The sequence below is a fragment of the Mobula hypostoma genome, chromosome 3 (assembly GCF_963921235.1).
Source record: "Mobula hypostoma chromosome 3, sMobHyp1.1, whole genome shotgun sequence".
In the NCBI taxonomy this organism is placed as follows: domain Eukaryota; kingdom Metazoa; phylum Chordata; class Chondrichthyes; order Myliobatiformes; family Myliobatidae; genus Mobula; species Mobula hypostoma.
Window position 1 is genome coordinate 224,149,025 of NC_086099.1, and position 13,074 is coordinate 224,162,098.

Genomic DNA, 13,074 nt, shown 5'->3' on the forward strand with positions numbered 1-13,074 from the left:
TATGGTGGTCTGTTGTTTTTAAACATTTGGCACTCTACATCATGCACCAGCACAGTCTAGTCTCTTTTCCCCGAGCAACGTAAAACAAAATGACTTTTCTCCGAAATTCCTTTACTCCTTCACTCTCAGCCTCTTGCTCCAATTTAAAAGATCCCGAAGTCATGCCCTCTTGACCTAGACTCCCCTACCACGGGAAATAACTTTGTCATATTGTTACATACCTACATACCTCATGGAGATCTTGTGACTTTCTTGTGAGAATGATGTAAAGGTCTTTTGGAGGTCACCTGATGTAATTTTCCTGCCGATATGAGGTCACGTGATGACATGTTCACCATAGGTATAAAAGGGAAGACCCCTGGTGACGCAGTTAGTTTACCAGTTAGAACGTCAATGAGATACTCCGCTCCACTGCGTATTTGCATTATGACGCAGTTTTGATTTAAAACAGAGTTTTATGTTCGATTGCAAGGTACAGAAGTCTCAGCTGGTAGTTTGACCAATTGCTGCCAGGTTTGTTAATGTATCTTTTCAGTAACATTGGAGAGTGAAGACAGGACCCTGAAGGAGACGTTCGACGGGTTTGGAAAGGATCGACCATTATTGAATTCGTTCTAGAAAGAGTGATCTGCATGAGATAGCCTCTGCTAAAAGTGGCAGAAAAGGCCGTGCAGGATCTATTCTACGGAGGAGGAAGGTCAGTGCCTTTAAAACCGTTTTATTTCCGTTGCCATGAATCCTGTGGACAAGGCAGGATCCGGCTGGGAGTGGCAGTGACGTCGTGTCTTCGAGGAATTTGTTACTTCATGAAAGTCTCTCCTAATTGACTATATAAATCTCTTGGACTTTAAAATTTACGATTTGAAGAACTGGTTTCGCATTTATCGCTTTAAGAGCTAGTACTGAGTAGCGGTTTAATGAATGGCCGCATAGCAGTTCAGTTCCGGTTAGGGTTTTCGTTAGTTTTTTTTCATTGTTTCTCAGGGTTTAGTAAATGCTTGTTTGCTTATAAATCCTGACTCGATATATTCATTGCTGCCGATCACGTGACAATATCTAATCTGTTTAGGCCTTTTAACATTTGGAATGTCTCTATGAGATTCCCCCCTCATTCTTCTGAAAGTTATGGAGAGAAGGGTGGAGAATAGAGTTGAGAGGTATAATAAATCAGCCATGATGGAATGGTGCAGCAGACTTGATGGGCTGAATGGCCTAATTCTCCTATGTCTTAGGGTCTTATGGTACGGACAAGTTGGGCTGAATGGCCTATTTCTGTATTTCATAACTCCCCAAGTCTCTCAGAATCTAAATCTTTCCCCTCATCTCTTAAACCTATACCCTCACATTTTTGATTCGCTTTCCCTGAAGAAAGGACTGTCTCTGCCCCTCAAGGGCTTACATGCAAACTCACAGATGTTGTGACTGGCTATTCATCCCATCAGATCCAGTCTGGCTCCCATCAGCACACACCCATTGATTGCAGGGATATGATCTGTGAACCCCCTTATTTCTCTGTAGCCCAGCAACTTGCTCAGTCTCACAAACCCATCAGCTCCCACTTGATTCATTAACCTATACCACAGAGTGAGTCAGTGCAGCCAAATTTAGAGCTGTCTTTGGGGTGTGGGAGAATTCTCCCTGCAGTCATTGGGAGAACGTGCAGACTCTGGCAGACAGCAGCGGCAGATGGAATTGAACCATATCACATTGGTTCTGTGAAGCACCAGTGTTTTCCCTGAATCAGAATCAGGTTTAATATCACTGGCATATGCCATGACATTTATTGTTTCGTGGCAGTAGTACTGTTTAAGGCATCCATTAGTCTTGTGAAACCATGGATCTGCGCCTGGAAAGTCTTCACTCTCCAGGGCGCAGGCCTGGGCAAGGTTGTATGGAAGATCGGCAGTAGCCCATGCTGCAAGTCTCCCCTCTCCACGACACCGATGTTGTCCAAGGGAAGGACATTAGGACCCATTCAGCTTGGCACCAGTGTCGTCGCAGAGCAATGTGTGATTAAGTGCCTTGCTCAGGGACACAACATGTTCCCTCGGCTGGGGCTCGAACTCACGACCTTCAGGTCGCTAGTCCAATACCTTAAGCACTTGGCCACGTGCCCACACAGTAGTACTGTGCAAAATATTAAAATACTATAAATTACAAAAAGTATATCTAAAAAATTAAATATGTAGTACAAAAAGAGAGCAGAAATAGTAAGGTAGTGTTCAGGAGTGCTCTGTCCATTCGGAAATCTGGTGGAGGCCAAGAAGTTGATCCTAAAACATTGAAAGTGTGCCTTCAGGCTCGTGTACTTCCTCTCTGCTGGTAGCAATGAGAACAGGGCATGCCCCGGGTGATGGGGGTCCTTAATGATTGATGGCAGCTTTTTGTGCCATCTCATTTTGACGATGCCTCAGTGATGGGGAGGGTTGTGACCGTGATGGAGCTGCTGAGTCTACAACTGGCTGTAGCTTCTTTTCCGATCCCTCTGCACCAGATGGTGATGCAACCAGTCAGAATCCTAACCAGTTGCATCACCTCTAATCTCCACTTCACTGGTCTGCATACATTCTGTTTCCCCTGTCGAACTGAAAATCTTTTGATCGTCACTGAAAGCCCCAGACAAAACCAATAACTGCTGGAAACACTCAGCCTCTGTGGAAAAAGGCCAGATAACGGTTCAAGGCCCTTCATCAGAAATCTGTCGATTTCAGGGATCCACCCAGAACCCTTGGATTACTGGTGAGGGAGGTGTAGATTCTGTGTGACTTCCACGTTACTGATCTCCAGGGTGGCTGATAGAAGTCAAGTCAAGTCACTTTTATTGTCATTACACGTCAGTTGGCAGGTGACTGATACTGACTCAACACACAGAAAGTGATGGAGGAACTATTGATACTTTGGGCCAACTTCCCCACAGGTTGATACCAATATCCCTGGAGAAGAGGTTCTGTTGGTGCTAGCTTTGTGAACCATATCCTGACCGTCTCACACTCCGTCCATGAAGGAACTCAACATGTAGCTTCTCAACAAAACTCTCTCAGGTGTAATACCCTAACTGTCCCTGCACAATATCTGTTAAATGATATTTCCTGCTCTCTGTGTTCTGTTGATAATTAGTTAATCTGTTCATATGTCAGCTTGATTATTGAGTTTGCACGTGGGAATCAAATTAAAGAGGCTAGCCGTGAGGAGGTTAGTTCACAACAGAGGGATGGGAACCAGTGCAGAGAGACAGAGGGGTGTAAAGTGAGCGTAGAAGCAAAAAGTACAAAGGAGAAAAGTAAAAGTGGCAGGCCGAAAAATCCAGGGCAAGCATCAAAAAGGGCCACTTTTCAACATAATTGTGTAAGGGCTAAGAGAGTTGTAAAAGCGCACCTGAAGGCTTTGTGTGTCAATGCAAGGAGCATTCCTAACAAGGTGGATGAATTGAAAGTGCAGATTGTTATTAATGAATATGATATAGTTGGGATCACCAGAGACATGGCTCCAGGGTGACCAAGGATGGGAGCTCAATGTTCAGGGATATTCAATATTCAGGAGGGATAGACATGAAAGAAAAGGAGGTGGGGTGGCGTTGCTGGTTAAAGAGGAGATTAACGCAATAGAAAGGAAGGACATAAGCCGGGAAGATGTGGAATCGATATGGGTAGAGCTGCATAACACTAAGGGGCAGAAAATGCTGGTGGGAGTTGTGTACAGGCCACCTAACAGCAGTAGTTGTTTCTGTCTGTAGGTCCCCTACAGACAGAAACAAGTGAATTGATTATGGGGAGCAAGGACATGGCAGACCAATTGAATAATTACTTTGGTTCTGTCTTCACTAAGGAGGACATAAATAATCTTCCAGAAATAGTAGGGGACAGAGGGTCCAGTGAGATGGAGAAACTGAGCAAAATACATGTTAGTAGGGAAGTGGTGTTAGGTAAATTGAAGGGATTAAAGGCAGATAAATCCCCAGGGCCAGATGGTCTGCACCCAGAGTGCTTAAGGAAGTAGCCCAAGAAATAGTGGATACATTAGTGATAATTTTTCAAAACTTGTTAGATTCTGGACAAGTTCCTGAGGATTGGAGGGTGGCTAATGTAACCCCACTTTTTAAAAAAGGAGAGAGAGAGGAACCGGGGAATGATAGACCGGTTAGCCTAACGTCGGTGGTGGGGAAACTGCTGGAGTCAGTTATCAAAGATGTGATAACAGTACATTTGGAAAGTGGTGAAATCATCGGACAAAGTCAGCATGGATTTGTGAAAGGAAAATCATGTCTGACGAATCTCATAGAATTTTTTGAGGATGTAACTAGTAGAGTGGATAGGGGAGAACCAGTGGATGTGGCATATTTGGATTTTCAAAAGGCTTTTGACAAGGTCCCACACAGGAGATTAGTGTGCAAACTTAAAGCACACGGTATTGGGGGTAAGGTATTGATGTGGATAGAGGCAGACAGGAAGCGAAGAGTGGGAATAAACGGGACCTTTTCAGAATGGCAGGCAGTGACTAGTGGGGTACCGCAAGGCTCAGTGCTGGGACCCCAGTTGTTTACAATATATATTAATGACTTGGATGAGGAAATTAAATGCAGCATCTCCAAGTTTGCGGATGACACGAAGCTGGGCGGCAGTGTTAGCTGTGAGGAGGATGCTAAGAGGATGCAGGGTGACTTGGATAGGTTGGGTGAGTGGGCAAATTCATGGCAGATGCAATTTAATGTGGATAAATGTGAAGTTATCCACTTTGGTGGCAAAAATAGGAAAACAGATTATTATCTGAATGGTGGCCGATTAGGAAAAGGGGAGGTGCAACGAGACCTGGGTGTCATTATACACCAGTCATTGAAAGTGGGCATGCAGGTACAGCAGGCGGTGAAAAAGGCGAATGGTATGCTGGCATTTATAGCAAGAGGATTCGAGTACAGGAGCAGGGAGGTACTACTGCAGTTGTACAAGGCCTTGGTGAGACCACACCTGGAGTATTGTGTGCAGTTTTGGTCCCCTAATCTGAGGAAAGACATCCTTGCCATAGAGGGAGTACAAAGAAGGTTCACCAGATTGATTCCTGGGATGGCAGGACTTTCATATGAAGAAAGACTGGATGAACTAGGCTTGTCCTCGTTGGAATTTAGAAGAATTTGAGGGGGGATCTGATTGAAACATATAAAATCCTAAAGGGATTGGACAGGCTAGATGCAGGAAGATTGTTCCCGATGTTGGGGAAGTCCAGAACGAGGGGTCAAAGTTTGAGGATAAAGGGGAAGCCTTTTAGGACTGAGATTAGGAAAAACTTCTTCACACAGAGAGTGGTGAATCTGTGGAATTTTCTGCTACAGGAAACAGTTGAGGCCAGTTCATTGGCTATAGTTAAGAGGGAGTTAGATATGGCCCTTGTGGCTAGGGGGATCAGAGGGTATGGAGGGAAGGCTGGTGCAGGGTTCTGAGTTGGATGATCAGCCATGATCATAATAAATGGCGGTGCAGGCTTGAAGGGCCGAATGGCCTACTCCTGCACCTATTTTCTATGTTTCTATGTTTCTGGACTTCAGACCAACACGGGACTGCATAAAGTGCAGAAAACAGTGCAAGACAGTACAATAATTAATAAACAAGACAATAGGCACAGTAAAGGACAAATTACAATATAATAATAAATAATGTAAATGTAAACAGCAGGAATGGAGAAAGAAATGAGCAAAAATTGCAAATGAAGTGGAGTGGTGTTCAGCTTAGTGTGTGTGTGTGTCGGGTGGTGTCAGACTAGACTCTGAGTATTGAGGAGTCTAATGGCTTGGGGGAAGAAACTGTTACACAGCCTGGTTGTGAGAGCCTGAATGCTTCGGTACCTTTTGCCAGATGGCAGGAGGGAGAAAAGTTTGTATGAGGGGTGCGTGGGGTCCTTCATAATGCTGTTAGCTTTACGGATGCAGTGTGTGGCGTAAATTTCTGTAATGGCGGGAAGAGAGACCCCGATGATCTTCTCAGCTGACCTCACTATCCGCTCCAGGGTCTTGCGATCCGAGATGGTGCAACTTCCGAACCAGGCAGTGATGCAGCTGCTCAGGATGCTCTCAATACAACCTCTGTAGAATGTGGTGAGGATGGGGGGTGGAAGATGTAATACTGAGCTGGCCACTTTAACTCATACGTATTGGTCTTGTATAAAGCTAGATAACTTGTGGAAAGATGTTTTTAAAACACCATCAGAAGTTTTGGATCTGGATCTACAATCTAATTTGCTTACGGCAATTTTTGGGATTATCCCATCGGAAGCAGGAAATATTCCTGTTTCCGCTCAATGTATAATAGCCTTTTCGACCTTACTGGCTAGGAGAGCCATTTTATTGAAGTGGAAGGATTCTAATCCACCTACGGTCTTTTACTGGCTTTCCTCCATTATGTCCTGTTTAAGTTTAGAGAAAGTAAGAAGTCTGATATTTGATACATCCTTTAAATTTGAGCAAATCTGGCGACCTTTTATCCAATATTTTCATTTAATTTGATTTATTACTCTTTCAATCTTTTTTCCGAAGTTTTAGATTTGATCAGAAAGTCTTTCTTTCTTTTTTTTTGGTCGTATCCTCAAAATGGACTGCCCTGTCCCTTTTTTGGGGTTTTTTTTTTGTTTTTTTTATATAGTATGGTGGGTTTTTTTTCTTTTCATTTAAAACCCAATGATTTTTCTTTTCTCTTCATAAACTGATAAGAGGAGAATTGCTATTTTAATTTTTTTAATGATATATTTTATACTAGGATAGTGGAGAGGGCAGTTTGCTCGGGAGAGCACGCGCAAAGTCGCCAGTTACTGGCGCCATCTTATTAACAATATCTATGATTTTGACAATATCTATCTCAATCTCGGTTTATATTGTTACTGATATATATATATATTTGAGATAATTCTCCTTTTGATTGTACTTATGCTCCTTTTAAATCAATAAAAAGGTTAATAAAGAAAGGGAGGTGGAAGATGGACTTTTCTCAGTCTTCGCTGAGAGTAGAGACGCTGCTGGGATTTCTTGGCTATGAAGCTGGTGCTGAGGGACCAGGTGAGATTCTCCACCAGGTGAACACCAAGAAATTTGGTGCTGTTAATGACCTCTACAGAGAAGTCGTCAATGTTCAGCGGAGAGTGGTCGCTCCATGCTCTCCTGAAGTCAACAACCATCTCTTTTGTTTTGTTCATATTCAGAGACAGGTTGTTGGCTCTGCACCGGTCCATTAGCTACTGCACCTCTTATCTGTATGCTGACCCATTGTTCTGGTTAAGATGACATTTTTGTCACACTTCTCCATTTATGTCACTGAAGCCCACTTAATATTTTAAACCTCTCCGTGAAATCTTCCTTCAGTCCTGATGAAGGGTCTCGGCCCAGAACGTTGACTGCTCATTCCCATCAATAAGGTGTGGGAGCAGAGTTTGCTCCACCATGACTGTCCTTTCTTTCTGCTCCTCAACCCCAGTTCCCGGCTTTCTCCCCGTAACCTTTGATGCCACGTGCAATCAAGAAGCTGTCAATCTCTGTCTTAAATACACCCAGCGACCTGGCCTCCACAGCTGCATGTGGCAACAAATTCCACAAATTCACCACCCTTTGGCTAAAGAAATTTTTCCGCATCTCTGTTTTGAAAGGGCGCCCCTCGATCCTGAGGCTGTGCCCTCTTGTCCTAGATTCTCCCACCATGGGAAATATCCTTTCCATATCTACTCTGTCTAGTTCTTTCAACATTTGAAAGGTTTCAATAAGCTCCCCCCTCATCCTTCTGAGCCATCAAAAGTTCCTCCTATGAGGTTCCTGGGATCATCCTTGTGAACTTCCTCTGGACTTTCTCCAATGCCAGCACATCTTTTCTAAGATGAGGGGCTGAAAACTGTTCACAATACTCAAGGTGAGGCCTCACCAGTGCCTTATAAAGCCTCAGCATCACCTCCCTGCTCTTGTATTTTAGACCTCTTGAAATGAATGCTAACATTGCATTTGCCTTCCTCACTACCGACTCGGCCGGCTGGTGGCACAATGGCATCAGTGCCGGACTCCGGAGCAAAGGTTCCCAAGTTCGAATCCAAGTCAGGACACCCCCCGGGCACGCTTTCCATCCATGCTGGGTTGAACGTCGAGCTAGCCACTCAGCCACTCAGCGTTGAGTCAGGAACATTCATATCGTGACCTGGTTAATCCAAAAGGAGACCAATCCTGGCACCACGCGCCAGACAAAGTATGGCTGACTGTCTGGTGCGACACACAAACAAAAAACACTGACTCAATCTGCAAGTTAACCTTTAGGGTGTTCTGCACAAGGACTCCCAAGTCCCTTTCCATCTCAGATTTTTGGATTTTCTCCCCATTTAGAAAATAGTCTGCACATTTATTTCTACTACCAAAGTGCATGACCATGCATTTTCCAACATTGTATTTAATTTGCCACTTTCTTGCCCATTCTCCTAATCTGTCTAAGTCCTTCTGTATCCTACTTGTTTCCTCAAAACTACCTGCCACTCCACCAATCTTTGTATCATCTGCAAACTTGGCAACAAACCCATCTATCCCATCATCTAAATTATTTATATACAGCATAAAAAGAAGTGGTCCCAACACCAACCCCTGCAAAACCCTACTAGTCACTGGCAGCCAACCAGAAAAGGCTCCCTTTATTTCCACTCACTGCCTCCTACCAATCAGCCAATGCTCTAACCAGGCCAGTAACTTTCCTGTGATACCACGGGCTCTTAACTTGGCAAGCAGTCTCATATGTGGCACCTTGTCAAAGGTCTTCTGAAAGTCCAAATATATAACATCCACTGCATCCCCTTTATCTATCCTACTTGTAATCTCCTCAAAGAATTCCAACAGGTTTGTCAGGCAGCATTTTCTCTGAAGGAAACCATGCTGACTTTGTACTATCTTGTCTTGTGTCACCAATTACTCCATCACCTCATCCTTAACAATTGACTCTAACATCTTCCCAACCACTGAGGTCAGGCTAACTGGTCTATAATTTCCTTTCTGCTGCCTTCCTCCTTTCTTAAAGAGTGGAGTGACATTTGCAATTTTCCAGACCTCTGGCACCATGCCAGAGTCCAATGATTTTTTTTTTAAAAGATCATTTCTAATGCTGCCACAATCTCTAATGCTCCCTCTTTCAGAACCCTAGGGTGCAGTTCCTCTGGTCTGGGTGACTTATGTACCTTTAGGTCTTTCAGCTTTGCTCTTGTAACAGTAACTGCATCCACTTCTCTTCCTTCACATGCTGCAACATCAGCCATACTGCTGGTGTCTTCCACAGTGAAGACTGACGCAAAATACTCATTTGTTCATCAGCCATCTCCTTGTCCCCTTTCTCCTGCCTCATTTTCCAGCTGTCCCATATCCACTCTCATTTCTCTTTTATTATTAACATACTTGAAAACAACTTTTACTATCCGCTTTGATATTATTTGCTAGCTTGCTTTCATATTTCATCTTTTCCCGTCTAATGATTATTGTACTTGCTCTCCGTAGGCTTTAAAAATCTTCCCAATCCTCTATCTTCACACTAGTTTTTGCTTTGTTGTATGCCCTTTCTTTTGCTTTTACAACAGCTTTGACTCCCCTTATCAGCCATGGTTGTACTATTTTGCCATTTGAGTATTTCTTCATTCTTGGAATACATTTGTCCTGCACTTCCTCGTTTTTCCCAGAAACGCCCGCCATTGCTGCTCTGCTAGCCGTCCCTTCCAATTTACTTTGGCCAACTCCTCTCTCATACTGACCACTGAAATACAGACTTCACTTTCTCCCTATCAAATTTCAAGTTGAACTCAGTCATGTTGTGATCACTGTTTCCTAAGGGTTCTTTTACCTTAAGCTCCCTAATCGCCTCTGGTTCATTACAAAACACCCAATCCAGTATAGCTGATTCCCTGGTAGGCTCAACGACAAACTGCTCTAAAAAGCTATCTCTTCGGCATTCAACAAACTCACTCTCTTGAGATCCATTACCAGCCTGATTTTCCCAATCCACCTGCATGTTAAAATCTCCTATGACTACCATAACATTGCCATAACATCCATGGATGCTGTTTGACCTGCTGAGCTCGCCAGCATGTTGTGTGTACGTACTGCTTCAGTATTGAAACCTTGATGGAATCAATGGCAAATTCATAGAGATCATAGAGATAGAAGACCATAAGACCATATGATATAGGAGCAGAATTTGGCCATTCAGCTCATCGAATCTGCTCCGCCATTCCATCATGGCTGATTTTAACTCCCTCTCAACCCCATTCTTCTGTCTGCTTCCCATAACCTATTGCACCCTTACTAATCAAGAACTTATCAACCTCCACTTTAAATATACCCAGTGATTTGGCCTACACAGCCGTCTGTGGCAATAAATTCAAATGATACCTCCTAATCTCTGTTCTAAAGGGTCATCCTTCTATTCTGAGGCTGTGCCCTCTTGTCCTAGACTCTCCCACTATTGGGAACATCCGCTCTATCTCAGCCTTTCGATATTTGTTATGTGTGGCAAGGACTTGGCCTCAAGCCGCAGTGTTGCCTGTGCGTAGCTGTCCAGGAGAGAGGCATTGTAATTGGTGCCAGAGGGGTAGTGTCCATGCTGGCGTCAGTGCTGCCCTTCAGTGGAAGACTCGGCCTCAAGCTGCCCAGGAGAGAGTTGTCAGTCGGTGCCAGAGGCGGTGTGGCACAGCATGGCATCGGTGCTGCCTTCCTGTGTTCGCTTGGTGGAAGACAAACTGCATTGTGTTTGAATGCAGACTGCTGCCACATTCATGAACTCAGGGACTTGGACTACGTTTTGTTGTGTGACTCTATTTTATTGTTATCTTACATGTACTATATATACCTTGTGCTGTGTATGACTGTCGGTACCATGTTTTGCACCTGACCCTGGAGTAGCACTGTTTCACTTGGCAGTATTCATGTATGGTTGAATGACAATTAAACTTGAACTTCAGTGTGATACCCCCTCATACTTCTAAACTCCAGTGAGTACAGGCCTAGAGCCAGCAAATGCTCCTTTTAATTCCTGGGGTAATTCTCAAGAATATGTACTTAGGATAGGAAAGGAAAGGTACGTCGTATCCAGAGTTTCTTCGGTTAGCGGACGATTTCCCTCCACGCCTCCTGACGTAGTGGGGAACTGCGTACGAGGCAAGTTACAGCAGTGGTTTGCCATTGCCTTCTGCCGGGTGAGTTTCCAAAGAGAACACCAGCTCATTATGCAGCACGGATGGAAGGTGTGTAGGGGAGCCGGCTTGATTCGAACTCAAGACCTTTCGTCTCGAAGTCCGGCATTGATGCCACTATGCCACCAGCCGGGTCATGTGCTTAGGATACTTGATGGTTTTCAAAGTACATACTGTATATGTTACCCTGAGATTTATTTTCGTGCAGGCATTCACATTAAATACAAGAAACACAATAGAATCAATTAAAAACCGCACACAACAGAGAGGACGACAACCAACTTGCAAAAAAAAGACACCAGCAAACTGTGCAAGTACAGAAAAAAGAGAAAAATGATATTAATAAAAATATATAGGCAATAAATATAGAGAATGTGAGATGAAGAGTCTTGGAAAGTGATTTCATAGGTTGTGGGAAGAGTTCTGTGATGGGATCAGTAACACTGAATGAAGTTACCCCTTCTGGTTGGACTACACCCGATCAGTGAGTGGGAACACAAGTAGAAGTGACGATTGTGCTTAGGTCCATGGCTGAAGATTTAAAAGGCAGCCCTTCGCAGCAGTTTTCAGAGATGGACTGCGCCCAATCAGTGAACGGGCAAATAAAACCAAGACATGCAAGTGGAGCGGCCATTGTGTGAGTGGGCCAGTGTTGGAGTAGCTCATCAGGCAAGGGCCGGGGATGCTTCAGATTTGATCCCTGGCATTCTAAAGGCTGTTGGTGAGCAACCAGCAGTCTTGGTACATATTGGCACCAATGACATGGGTAAGAAAGGTGGGCAAGGCCTGAAGAGAGATATTAGGGAGCTTGGTAGAAAGCTTTCCAAGGTAGTAATCTCTGGTTTGCTGCCCATACCATGCACCAGTGAAGGCAAGAATGGGATGATTTGGCAGATGAATGTTGGCTGATGAACTGGTTCAGGGAGCAGGGGTTCAGATTTCTGGATCATTGAGATCTCTTCTGGGGAAGGTATGACCTGTACAAATTGGACTGATTACATCTGAACCGAGGGTGACCAATATCCTTTTGGCCAGGTTTGCTAGAGTGTACGGGACTGTTTAAACTAATTTGACAGGGGGATGGGAACCGGCGTGATAGGGCTGAGGATAGTTAATTTATAAACAGACGCATTGTGTATTAAGACTGCTAGCAAGGAGAGGCTGATGATAGAGCAAAATTGGCATCAATGGCATGTTGCAATGTAAAAAGGGGGACAAAATCAAAAAGCATGATAATACAGGACTGAAGATGTTATACGTAATGCATGCAGTATACGGAATAAGGTAGATGAACTCGTACCACAGTTATAGATTGTAATGTATGACATTGTGGGCATCACTGAATTGTGGATGAAAGAAGATTATAGCTTAACATCCAAGGATACAGATTGTATCAAAAGGACAGGCAGGTATGGGGATGGCATGGCTCAGTTGGTAAAAAAAATGAACTCAAATCATTAAAAAGAGGGGACATAGGATCAGAAGGTATAGAATCATTGTGGATACAACTAAGAATCTGCAAGGATAAAACAACCCTAAATTACAAACAGTACAGACCTCCAAACAGTAGCAGAGATGTGGTCTACAAATTACAATAGGAGATAGAAAACACATGTCAAAAGGGCAATGTTATAATAGTCATGGGGGAATTCAATGTGCAGGTAGATTGGGGAAATCAGGTTGGTGCAGGATCCCTTGGAGGGGTGGCGGAATTTGTAGAATGGCTGAGGGATGACTTTTTAGAGCAGCTCGTGGTTGAGCCCACTTGATCAGGTATTCTGATTTGGGTGTTGTGCAATGAACTGGAATTGATTAGAGAGCTTAAGAGAAAGGAAACCTTAGGGGACCAGTGATCATACTCTGATAGAATTCACACTGCAGTTTGAGAAGGAGAACAGC